Here is an 11,930-nt window from a genome sequence, read left to right as displayed (position 1 = left end):
GAGGAGCCTGGTAGGCTGCAATCCATGGGTCCCTAAGAGTCAGACACGACTGAGCGACTTCACTTTCACTTTTCATTTTCATGCACTGGAGAAGGAAATGGCAACCCACTCCAGTGTTCTTGCCTGGAGAATCCCAGGGACAGGGAAGCCTGGTGGGCTGCCATCTATGGGGTCACACAGAGTCGGACACGACTGAAGTGACTTAGCAGCAGTAGCAGCAGATGGTAAAGCATCTGCCTCCAATGCGGGAGACCCAGGTTTGATCCCTAGGTCGGGAAGATTCCCGGGAGAAGGAAATGGCAACCCACTCCAGTATTCTTGCCTGGAAAATTCCATGGATGGAGGAGCCTGGTGGGCTACAGTTCATGGGGTTGCAAAGAGTAGGACATGACTGAGGGACTTCACCTTCACTTAAATACATTAACTTCAAGGAATCACTTTTTAAAATGTTTAACAAGATAAATTTCTAATAACTGAAAAAAGTTTAAAAATGTGTACTATGAATCTTCAACTTAAAAAGAAAAGTGTTAACTTAGAAATACATCAACTAATGTATCTTTCTTATAGGCTATTATTTTGACTGCTTTATTAAAGTCAATACACACTAGGACCCCCTTAATCAATATATATAGTCAAATTTTACTGAACAACATAGGATTCCATTGAGTCAAAGTTCTATAACTTGTGAGAGGTACACACACTTTGAATCTAGTGAGGTTTAAACTTGCGAAAGCTCCTTCCAAGACTTGGAAACTAATTTTAAGTTCTTTTTATAAAGAGAGTACTGAAGTGTATAAGCTTCAGGGGCCCTGGATTAACCCCTGGGCAATCATTTAAATGGCAAGCTTAGAATTAACTTCCCAATATATTCCTATTAGGAAAGTAAATATCAGAAACTAGTAAATTTTTTTTTTAAACCAGTACTTTTATTATATATTGCAAGGCGGTTTAGTCGCTAAGTTGTGTCTGACTCCATGCGACCCCATGGACTGTGGCCTGCCAGGCTCCTCTGTCCATGGGATTTACCAGACAAATATACTGGAGTGGGTTGCCATTTCCTTCTTCAGAATCCAGCAAGTTTTTGACTGAATATAATTAAGGCAGTGTGATGTAATGGAAAGAACATGATTTTCTGAGTCAGATACACCTGGGATCTAAATCCCAGCTCTGCCCTTCCGTAGGTGTATATGTAATACACATTATTTTACTGGAAATGGCAACCCAGTCCAGTATGCTTGCCTTAAGAATCCCATATACATAGAAGCCTGGCGGGCTACAGTCCATGGGGTCGTAAAGAGTCGGACACGACTACGAGACTTTGACTTCACTCTGAGCCACAGGACAGATTTAAAACAGTTCAGTTCAGCTGCTCAGTCATGTCCAACTCTTTGCGACCCCACAGACAGCAGCACACCAGCCCTCCCTGTCTGTCACCAACTCCTGGAGTTTACCCAAACTCATGTCCATTGAGTTGGTGATGCCATCCAGCCATCTCATCCTCTGTCGTTCCCTCCTCCTCCTGCCCTCAATCTTTCCCAGCATCAGGGTCTTTTCTAATGAGTCAGCTCTTTGTATCAGGTGGCCAAAGCAGTAGAGTTTCAGCTTCAACATCAGTCCTTCAGAAGTAACATCTAAAGATTGTTGTGAGGATTTGAGATTATAGTTCAAACAGCCTAAATCAGAGCCTAGCACAAAGTAGACATTCAACACAATGCAGTTATTAATCTTATAAAGCAATTTCTCATACTATTAAACTGAAAAGGAGAGGGGGAAGAGTTTTTCATTATTACTTTCAAGAGGATAGGGAGAAGAGAAGAGGCTAAGTATTGCTCAGTTAAGAGCTGCTTTAGATAAGAATGACTTGCAATCAGGATGTTAAAGCATTCCTCTTAGAAATGATGGCTTGCTTTTACAGAAAAGCATCTCTAAGGAATCTTGTATTTTCTTAAAGTAGGTAAAAGATATCTCTCTGAAGTCTTTATTCATTTGCTTAGCTGTAACCTTTCTCATCTAAAGAGCAAACTCAGCTCCAAGCCCTACTCAAAGTTCACTTAAATAAACGGAAGTCAAATTAATAAATTTTAATTATATTTTCAACTTTTAAAAAAGAAAGAAGGAATGTTTTCTTGTAGCAAAAGGCTCTGGACTAGTGGTTAAAGCAACTTTAGACTGTTCTCAATTTCTCATTAATGGCAGCAACTTAGGAAAGTAGGACTCTCAACTTTAAAAACACTGGATTGGTCACTGATTCTAAAACAACAGAGAACTTTTTAAAATGAAGTCTTCTATACAAAGAACAATACAAAAATGGCTCTAAATGGCTAGAGAGGGAGATTTCTGAAGATACCTACTCCACCCCTCTTAGGCTTCCTGAGTCCTAGGGCTTCCCTGGTGGCTCGGATGGTAAAGAATCAGCCTGCAATGCAGGAGACCTGGGTTTGATCCCTCGGTTGGGAAGATCCCCTGGAGGAGGGAATGGCAACCCACTCCAGTCTTCTTGCCTGGAGAATCCCCATGGACAGAGGAGCCTGGCGGGCTACTGTCCACGGGGTGGCAAAGAGTCGGACACAACTGAGGAACTAAGCAGAGACCCTGTAAGAGTTTGACAATAACTGTTCTACATTAACACACTACTCTTATGCTTGAAAATACTAACTTTATGATTAGAAAATGATTTTAGCAGTCTCAGTGATGTTACTGTTTATTAGCAAGCACTTTCTAATATTATTTCTTTTATTCCTCACAATTAATCTGTGAGAAAGATTGCTATAGTGCCCATCTAAAAGATGGGAAAACGAACTATAAAGAGTCTGTCAGCTCATTCACTCAACATTGTTGGTTGCTACTGTAAAGCACTGACAAAGATCAATAAAAGAGATCTGCTGCCTTCTCTAAAGAAAATCATATTCTAATACAGGAGATACTGACTATTCTCTGAAGATGGGGCTATGAAAGGAAATGGAATGGTAGTTACCATGGTAGAGAAGACAGAAAAAGGAACATCCTACTTCTCTGAGACCCAAGGGAAGGAGTTGAGAATAAGTAAAGATACAGGTTAATGAATGAAACTGCAAGAGATCAAAGCTGAAGGTACTTACACAAGATAACTTTGGTAGTTACATTTCCTGAAGAAGAGAGATAAGAGAATTCTCAATAAAGAGCTTGAGGACAATGACTAAAGTTTGAAATAGTTCAAGCAGGAAAAAGGGAGCCAAAGCTCACAGGGACACAAAAAATTGCCCAGAGGCACTGAAAAGCCCAGCAAGGTTAGAGACCACAATCTTGTAATTTTCTCCAGGAGTACCCAATAGTCTTAAAAAATATGAGCAGTGAAGACAGATGAATGGAATGGTTCAAGATGCTTTTTGCTGATATTTCTGGCCTTACCCTGGGAGACAACAGGAAAGAAGTGGCAACTGGTATCAGGCCCCACATCCTGGGAGAATGAAAAGGGTCTTCTTGAGATCCCACAGCACATTTAATGTGAGAAGAAAACAAGCAACACGTAGGATAGAATAATTCAATAACAACAGGTTGGATTTATTTATAATGTTTATTATGTGCCACTTGTAAGAACTTTGTATGTATTAACCCTATCCTTACAACTACCTTATGAGGTAGGTACTACTGTTTTCTTCTCTTTTACAAAAGAGAAAACAGACAGAGGTTAAGTGATTTGCTCAAGTCCTATACCTAATAAATGAAGGAGCTAGGACAGACTGTAGTATGAAGTTTTAAGATTTCTAAAGTAGCGGATAACAAGTTTCAAGACAGAGTGAAGACCACAGTAATAGAGAAGGGGCCAGATCTGTCCCATCGTTACCATTTAGTGCCAGTAGGAACACGTAATAAACATGTATTAAAATAAATAAATGAATGCCTGCCCACACACACTGGATAAAGTTAGTTTAAACTACAGAGAATATCAGTGAAGAATGCATGCAAGTCTTCAATGACTGAGGGAGCATGTGGAAGAAGTTAGGAGACAGTCACAGGAATCACTCAAAGAACGGTACAGAAGGGCCCAAGCCGCAAGAGTGATAGATGTTGCAATCATTAGCATCTGGGCCCAATGATTCATGGATTATAAGGAAAGAGGACACCTCAATTCAAGAAGATAAGCCTGTATCCTCAGGTCAAAGGTAAATTACAGATGAAAAGAGGGTGAAGAATTCCCAGAACAGGTAGAGATGACAGATGGTAGTCAATCTGCCGAGAAAGAAGGGCCTTACCAGCTATGGTTAACTGGCTGGGAGGAAGAAGTCATGGTGGAGGGAGTAAAATGTAGAGAAAGCTAGTGAACAGAAAAGACTAGGCTAGCAAGTAAGTCTTCCGACACGCAATCCAAAGTAACTGCTAATACATACCTACATCTTTACTTTCAAGTCACTGTTTTAGGAGACTAGGCTAACTAACCTTTAAGGAAAAGTGCCACATGATCAGTAATGACCTACAAATTAAGGCTTCACTTACAGCTGAAAGAGTTCAAATATTTTGGAATACTCCCAGAATCGACTTAGCTAAGTCATTGATTACTGTGGTTTGGCTTCAAGGACTAGTTTCTCATTTAATCAATCATTTCACTAACCATCCACACTGTGTCTAACACTTCAAGACTGAAAAGGGGATCTGGTATAAACTTTGGGCAGGAACCATAACCTAGTTCATGAGTGAAAAAAAAAAAAGAGGGTGGAAGAAAAGAAGGAAGGAAATAAAAACAAAATGTACTTTTAGATAAACACTTAATGTACATATCTGGAGTAGGAAATGGCAGCCCGCTTGCCTGGAGAATCCCATGGACAGAGGAGCCTGGCGGGCTACAGTCTAAGGGGTCACAAAGAGTTGGGACATGACTGAGCGACTAACACTTCCTTTAATGTACATATTAGAATGTACACACCAAGTGAGTGTTTACTCCTTCAATAAAGTTATCCCAGAAAGGTTATACACTTACCCCAATGAGTAACCATCACTATCGTATTTTCTCTTTTCAATCTACCCCCACCCCACAAGAGCCAGTGGCATTCTTTTCAAACACCCCAGCAGTGACCAAACCCATATACTTTGAGACTGATTTCTTAATGTGGTCCACAAATTGAATCTATAAGCTTCTCAAAACCTAAGTTCTAAAAATTTAAGTACCCAAAACTGGCAGCATCACTAAAATAACTGTATAAATAAAATTACTTGCAAAAATAACCTTCAATTTTAACATAAATTGTGGCATGAGTGCTCACTTAGTTGTGTCCAACCCTGGCGATCCCATGGACTGTGTAGCCCACCAGGCTCCGCAGTCCATGGAATTTTCCAGGCAAGAATACCGAAGTTCGGTGCCATGCCCTTCTCCAAAACTGTGGCAGAATCATGACTAAATACTGGTATAACAATTGTTCACTGTATGTTAGGTCCAGTTCTAATGCTTGACTCTCTTTATCTCACAACAGCCATGTAAGACAGGCCCTACAACCTCATTTTACAGAGGAGAAAACTGAGGTTAGAAGTGGTTAAGTAACGTGTTAAAGGTCACACAACTAGAAAGAGGCACAGCTGACATTTAAACTCTGATAGTGTATGAGCCCACACTCATGCTCTCTAGTCTTTTTACTTTTTAGTCAGGTTTCTAAACCTATGCTGAATACTCAAATGTGAAACTAAATGAAAATTCCCTACAGACTATCCATGGTTTTATATGTAGGCAAAGAAATAAAAATTAAAACATTCAAGTACTATTTTTTCACCTATGAAATTAAAGATATCTTATCTAAGACACTGTTACAGGGTAGAAGTACAACCTTGAGAGATATAATTAATTCCTACAGCCTTCACTTTAGAGCCAGACTGCCTAGGTTAAAAAGAACCTTAGGTTCTGCTACTTCCAAGCAAAGTGACCTTAAGCAAATTACTTAACATCTCAAGACCTCTTTTGTAAAAAAGATGATAATAGAACCCTATAGAGTTATGCAAATTAAATTAGTTTACACATGCAAAGCAGAGAGAGCAGTGTGTGGCACATTATAAGCATTCAGCAAGTGGAACTATTATTATTCCTACCTTTCTGGAGGTCAATGTGGTTGGTCAATGTATCAGTTATGTTGAGTCCAGTAATTCCATAATCATAAGTGAAAAAGTGAAACTGTTTAGTCCCTCAGTCATGTCCAACTCTTTGCAACCCCATGGACTGTATAACCTGCCAGGCTCCTTTGTGCATGGAATTCTCCAGGCTAGGAATACTGGAGTAGAGAGCCATTCCCTTCTCCAGGGATCTTCCCTACCCAGGGATTCAACCCAGGTCTCCTGCATTGCAGGCAGATTCTTTACTGTCTGAGCCACCAGGGAAGCTCCTAAATAATCACAGTTGCATTCTTTGTAATAGAGAAAGCATGTATTCACTGGAATCAATCAAACCTGTCAGCAAGGAAATGGATAAGCCAAAGTACTGCAGATTCAAAATCATGTTTTTGATATATTTAACATGGAAATAAATATATATAGTACAGAAATAAAAATTAGTGGAAATAAAATAAATATAGTAAGATACTGTATTTAAAAGGCAGTATATAAAAAGATGGTACCTCAATTTTACTGTGTGCTTACACATGTATGAAAGATTATAAGGAAACACATCAAAAGGTTAATACAGCTTACTTCCAAGTGGCAGGGTTACAGGTGATTATCTATTACTTTACTTAGAAGTTCAGATACTTATTAAGTTTTCTATCATGAATATGCATCACTTTTACAACTAGAAAACCTACTAAAATGAATTCATAGCTTTGCTAGACTACAACTGAATAATTTTCACAATATACTTACAGACATTAACTGTAATTCATGTTTCAGCTCAGTGATTACTTACTAGTAGCACCTTTTTTGTTGACTTTATAATGATAAACAAGAACTATTATGAAAGTTCCGTTATTTAAAGCTATAAATTGTCCAATAACTTTTTTTTTGGGGGGGGGGGTGTAATTAGTTTATTTAGGAAATGATCCTAAGAAGCACAGTGAGCAAGTGAGGAAGTGAGATAGGAAATGAAGGAGAGACAATGGACGGAGCATGAATGACATTTCAGATTTGGGTTCTAGAACTAGGGCTCAGTTCTGTTGGGGGCGAGGTGTGAATAGTCTATAAAGGGCATACATCACCTTGTCCCACCTAAGGGCAAGGAAGCTGGGGCACATATCCACTAGCTTCCTCCTCCCCTGGGCTGAGGGATGCTCCTCTGCAGTGGCCAAGGATGCCAGGACCAGAGAAAACCCTGAGGCACAGAGTGGCTGAAAGCCATTGGCCTGGATGTGACCTGTCTGGAGGTGACCTCCAGGATGGGTAGACTATGAGTGGGCTGTGGACAACTGTGGCTACATAGGCTGTGCCTTCTTCCTTGCTGTATCCTTAGCACCCAGGCAGCGCTTGGCACATCATGGATGTTCAATAACCACTAGTTGAATGAGCAGATGGATAAATGAAGAGCACATATGCACAAATACAGCTTAATGGTTCCTCAAATGCTGCTCAGTTGTCAAAAAACTTTTGCGACCATTTGAAACCAGCTCAAGTGTCAGTGACAGTGGATATTAGTGGGCAGGGCAAGATAATCTGCTTGCGGTTTGAAGTCCTTGACCAGAGTAGGTGGGAAACAAGCAGCAGGGCCATCAAGTCCAAAAGAAAGGGAAGCTCCCTATAAAGCACCTTGGAAATCATAAAGTGGATGTAAACCAAAGATGTTATTGTATTATTACTTCTTTTCCTGGGTGTTCCTGGGCACAGGGGATTCAGAACCCCACTGAGGTGCCTGTTGTTACGAAACTTCGGTAGTTAGACAAGTCGTAACTATTATATTGAATCACAATTTGCCTCCTAATTGCTCATTAGTTTCCAATGGCTTCAAATGACACTTCATCTCTGTTAACTGTGGTTCGGTGGCTCACAGTTTCTGTGTGTTATCGTCCTCACCTGTAAAGTGCCTATGATAACACTGCATAAGACCTGCACTCTGCCTTTCAACCGCATCATTCAAATTCAGAACTTTTATAAAAATCTAGCAAAACTTCAAAATTTTGTTTTGCTGTTAAGATTAACAGATAATTTTTTTTCAAATAACAGCAAAAAATTATCTCTGAGGTCTCCCAATTTATAACACAATGAGAAGATACACTATTTTTTCTAGCCTTAATTATATAATCTTGTTGAAATAGAGAAAACACTATTATTACCTAGCTGCATTTAATGAATGAAACTTTCTCTATTTTGTTTGAATGAACTTATTGTGTGACTACTGTATTATTTAACAAGTCAAATTCACACATTATACTCTATACTATTAAAACTGTTTCAAATTCAGTTAACTTTAGTACTAATAATTTGGTAGTAATAATTTTCTTGGCTCCTCAGAACTGCTTTCTAAGATAATACAAAATAGACACTTTGTAACTACTTATCTTTTTATTTTTAAGCTTCTAAAGCCTGTGAGGTACTAACTATAACAGCTGGCTGTCCTAAAACCATTAAATAGAAAAAAAAAATCAGTCTAAGTGAAAGCAATACTTTAATGAATGCTATATCTCCATAACATCCCTATAAGAAAATATTAAAGAATAAAAAACAAACCAAACTTGAGAGGTTAATTCCGCACCCTGTGTGATTTGCAAAACTCTTATTCAATCTCTCTGTATGTACAGTCCAAGTAGTAAATAAAAGAAACCTATTTTGAACATTAAAGCTGTTCCCTTAAATCTAACAAATATCACTACAGCTAGGAGAAACAAAAACATTAACTTTCCCTCTTGTCCTTAAATTCTTGTGCTCTTAAGTATTTAAGAACATAACAAATGAGTATCAGTCATTCTGTGGGTTCCATTTAACAATAACTTCTCTTATTGTCCATGCCACACAGGTGGTGCTCATCTAGAATTACTGCATGCACATCACAGACAGAGATTCCTTATCATGATTGACGATGCTTCTATAAACCAGTAAGTGAAACCATTTTCAGATCACATTCTAATGAAAATCACTTTCACAATTTGTCTCCTAAACTCTGAAGTCTAAGTCAAAAAAGGCAAATCAGAGGAGACCAGTATTCCCATTCAACCATATCCCCTCCAATACAATCAAGCTTTTCAAGCCCATGTGGACAAACAACCCAACTACAGTACAGACGGTGAGGAATGACTATTATAAAGATAAGAACAAAAAGTTCACCTGACAGCAACTAATCCTACAGAGTGAAACACATGGCAACAGCAAGGAAATAAGGGCAGGAACTTCTTGGGACAGCATTCTTTGGTCCAAAGCCACAGAGTTTCCAGGAGTTTCACAACTACAGCTTCCTTTCTTAAAAAAGTGTTGTGTCACTTGCTGTCATTTTGGGTACCAAAAAACTCCGAAAGATATGAGATGCTATATATTTTGTCCACTGCAGCAAAGTTTACAAACTGGAATAAAATATTTCCTCCATCGTCAATCTGTTACATACAGAAAGTTCTGCACTGTTTTCCATCTTAAAAAGAACCAACTTCTCAGAACCTGATTTTATTGATGAGACTACAGCTGGGGTAGGTTTACACATTTACAAAATACCCTGTACCATCACTTACTATTTTGTAAAGATAACAAAACAATCTTCAAACATATTTTTACACTGTTTCACCGATCAGTTTTATAAAACACTTTGAAAGGAGTATTTGAGGCCTCTGCTTACACTACAATTTCCCTTAGAGTAGCTGTTTATCTCAAATGGTAAAATATAGTAGTTTTGCACACATGAATACACAACTCCATATTTTCTTTATGGAATAACATGCATTTATTACTTCTGACTTGCAATCCATGCAGACTACAGTTAGGTAAATGACTGCTAACCTGGAAGGAAAAAAAAATTCTGAAAGTCTGTAAGTATTCATTTACCAAATAATCAGTGAAATATCACACCACTGAGGTTTTATGTAGCCATTCTTAATGAAAGTTAAAAGAACTATGATTTTTAAATTTATATATTAAAGAAATGCAATGGTTCTCATTGTAGGAACTACTTATGAGTAATGTTAATACCCATGAGAAAATTTAAAACTCTTAGACACTTTTAAAAATTAGCAGATACTAAGTACTGAATATCAAACACTAGCTACTTGCAAACTTCATTTAAGGATTTTAGACAAACTTAAGAGGGCAACAAATTACAGATAAGAAAAGGCCTACATTAGCTCATGACCATAATGCTCCTGAAAAAAAAAGTCAGTTTCAGTGCTGTGTGGTAACCTGTCACATACTCTGATACTCTTTAGCTAAAAGAAGAACAAAATTCTCTCCCACAGCTTCTTCCCAACAGTACAAGATCCAGAAAAGAGGGATATTGTTTTCTGAAGCTATACTGATACATCCCAAGACCCCAGAACAGTACCTGGCACACAGTCCTCAGTATTTCCTAAATGAATGGAGTGGAAGAACAGGTAGGGACAGGCAAACCAAGAGATCAAAGAGTTGATTACACATAGATAAAGACAGAGCTGATTAATCAGAATATCCACAACAGTGAGTTGATGTCAAGTGTCACCTTTTAACAATAATCTGTATTAGAAGTCAGACTTCAAGAATAGCAAACTTTTCTTAAAAATGTATAAAATTATTTTAAATTCTGAATAATTCTAGATTCTGCTCACTTAGTAGGAACTGATTCAGTAGGAAAACTATCCCTACTCACGAATTCATAAACCCAGTTCATTGTTTATCATTATAAAGGAAAACGTGCAAGTGAACTTCATTAGTGCTCTTCTGTCAACATTTCTTACTTTCTTTGTACTTTCTCACGATTACTTAAGGAAAAAAACTTCAGAAATTAAAAATCCCTTTAATGTGCATTAAAACATCTAATTCTCCTGATTATATCCTACCTTTATTTACGTACAGTCCCAAGAGTTTTCACATAGGCATTAACATTTTTCTTATTACCATCTGGGAATTCTGCATCAGGTGTATTTTTTCGAAAGAATTCAGGGAGGTCCTCAAGTTTTCTAAGTCAGTTTCTTACTCAACTAGGACAATTATATTAATCTCTCCACTAAAGTGCGAACTACACTTTAGAAAAAGCATGCTTTAAGAAGTGAATACAAACCCTCTCTTCAATGCCCCCCACTACACAATATAATGTGCTTGTGATTCTAAGACAGGAAACCACAGCTTCTTCTCTAGTTTTCCTGGTTTAAAATCTTCTATTCAATTGCTAGTTTGTCCACCTTGACGTCTACTTGTTACAGAAGCGGCCATGAGCAAGTATGTCCAGTTTCTCTGTCCCAAGAGTACACTCTAATTGCTTGCCATTGGCTATCTGATTCAGATATGACATCCAAAGTTATACCCTGTAATACTAAACACCGCAGGGGTATGACTTAATTTAAGGCCAAAAAAGTTTCTAAACAAAAATACTTTTGCTGTCACTAAAACCTAGAGTAAAGCAACTCACGGTGGTGACTACTTATTCTTTTGGGCTTCCATGGCTAAGAAATGAAGAACCAATCGTCCCATTTGTTTTCTCTTACTTCCCCTTGAGTGGCTAGGCCATTCCTGCACAGGAGAGTTTGTAAAGTGCATTGGAAGGTTGCGGATGAAAGATTCTGTAAACACACCGACGTTGTTAGTGTATTACTACATAGCATTACGCGGAACGTCTGTCAACGCGTCGAGGGTAGGTGAACGGCAGAGCCCTTCCTGGGGAGGGGAAGAGCGGGAGAGGTCCGTCCCCGGCATCTTTTAGCAGGCCATCCTTTAGGCATGGTGATTTTTTTTCAACTGCTGCGAAACCTCACGTGAAAAGTTACACACACGCCCCACACCGGGAGGACGTAGACGGTCCCCGTCCCTGCAGGGCTGAGAGCCCCGGGGACCGAGCAGGAGCGGGGTGCTAGGGGTTGGGCCTACACCCCAAGAGCGCGGCG

This window comes from Bison bison, unplaced genomic scaffold (genome assembly GCF_000754665.1).
Source record: "Bison bison bison isolate TAMUID 2011002044 unplaced genomic scaffold, Bison_UMD1.0 scf7180017864068, whole genome shotgun sequence".
Classification (NCBI taxonomy): Eukaryota; Metazoa; Chordata; class Mammalia; order Artiodactyla; family Bovidae; genus Bison; species Bison bison.
This window is presented reverse-complemented; position numbering follows the sequence as displayed.